This window comes from Chionomys nivalis, chromosome 2 (genome assembly GCF_950005125.1).
Source record: "Chionomys nivalis chromosome 2, mChiNiv1.1, whole genome shotgun sequence".
In the NCBI taxonomy this organism is placed as follows: domain Eukaryota; kingdom Metazoa; phylum Chordata; class Mammalia; order Rodentia; family Cricetidae; genus Chionomys; species Chionomys nivalis.
Window position 1 is genome coordinate 63,247,057 of NC_080087.1, and position 2,060 is coordinate 63,249,116.

Consider the following 2,060-nt stretch of genomic DNA (forward strand, 5'->3'; position numbering starts at 1 on the left):
CATAGCAGGTTTCTTGAGCTCAGTTTTGTAGTTCTTGGCCTAGTAGTTCAATATTAAGTATCTCAATTTCAAACAGGTTATCAAGTGATATCCATGAGGACATGGGGCAGCAGAATACAGCAAAGATTAAGGTCTGAAAGGTTTTACATAATAGATGTAAAATATCATAGGAAAATCTATTGCCTGTGGAATGTTGGAAATCCCCTGTAAGAATGCTTATATATGCAAATTACCTATTAAAATTTCTTAAGCCATTCTGCCTGGGACTATTGGATTTCTCTTTTTTTTGGGGGGGTGGATTTTCGAGACAGAGTTTCTCCGTAGCTTTTGGTCCCTGTCCTGGAACTAGCTCTTGTAGACCAGGCTAGCCTCGAACTCACAGAGATCCGCCTGCTTCTGCCTCCCAAGTGCTGGGATTAAAGGTGTGCGCCACCACCGCCCGGCGACTATTGGATTTCTGACTACCTTTCTGTTCCTTAGTAAACTGTTAATGCTTTTTATCATTATTGTGCTACTCTGTCCAATTCTTTGTTCCATAACATAAGAAAATGGAAATCTTTGCTACCATTTAATGATCCCTACATTTCAACAACATCAATTGGCAAGCCAATCACCCAGGGAATAATACTTATATTTCTCACCCACCAATGTTTCTGCTCATTCTATAGGCACTTGATAGGAGCTATTCCAAACTGCAAACACTAACTGGATATTGACAATCCAGAAGAACGAGATATGCAGACAAATGACTGGTTCTATATTTCTAAAATGCCAGCAGTGGTTATGGTACAGAACCCTAAAGTCCCTACCATTTCTAAGTAGAAGTTTCTTTCACATCTTCCGTTTCCACTTCCACAGGCTTTAGCTTGCTACTAGAGTCTTGTTAGTCCAGTTCCATTTTCACCCTGCATCTTAAAATTCTTCTTTCCTCCCTTCTTTTACTTTGCACTTCCATATTGCCCTTTTATGTTTCTATGCTCTTTTTCCTTCTGCTTTGTCGTATTATTCCTGCCTCAGTGTCCTTTTTCCTCCCTTACCCTAGACAGTCTCATTCTGAGGCTATTCTCCCAGGTAGGAAAACCTTTCTTTGTACTTGGGATAAAAAGCTTAAAACTAAATGTTAAAAATTTCACCCATTCGTACTTTTTTCTATTTCAGTTATAATTGTATACTTTTTGGTAATTTTGTACATGAATACAACATATTTAAAGCAATGATAAACTCTTATCCCTCTGGAACATTAAGTCCAAATAACCCTCTTGTTCACTATGTTACTTTGGTCACTGTGTTTTACCACAGCAATAAAAAACGTAACTGATGCAATAGTTAAAACCAGTAATGGGATGTTGCGATAAAGAACCAGATCATATTGTTTTTTAGAAATGTGTAAGACATTGAAATTTTGAAGTAGAAAAGATGCTACGGTGGCATAAGCAAAGTGTAATGGGTTGCCCTAGCAGAAGCCGGAAGACAGTGCTGAGGAAAAGATACAGAGTCCTGACTCAAGAGATTTCACAGTGAAGCAAAATTTTAAAACCAACTGGGCTAGAAGCCTTTCTTCTGATTTTTTTTTTTTTGGGGGGGGGATGTGGGTGTATTCTGCTCTTGTTCTAAGAAATTTTCTGATGTTAAATTTAAAAGAAAGGACTTGATTTGTTTGGCAGTAGAGGACTGAATAATATTTATTCTGTTGTGAGGTTATTATTAATGACTCCTGTGAAGCTCTAAAATGTAAAGAGAATATAGAACAGAAGGAAAAAAAGCATAGTGTTAAAAAGGAAATACTGCTGCCAATGCTTGTGGTGAAAAGGATAAAGAAATTGGTGTAATTAAGGACAGGGATTCTGCTCTGCACTGAAGGAACAAGGGGTGTTCTCAGTGAAGTCACCATCCTATTAGACCTCAAATTTGTGAAAAGAAAAAGATCTGGGGAAACTTGCTCCTGGAGAGCAACAAAAGTTTCTGTAATGTGATTCAAGTGGTCATTCTAAACTGAGAGCTGAACTTAGCATTTTCATTCACACAGTACTGACTTTATTTGTATGTGTGATAAAAGGAGT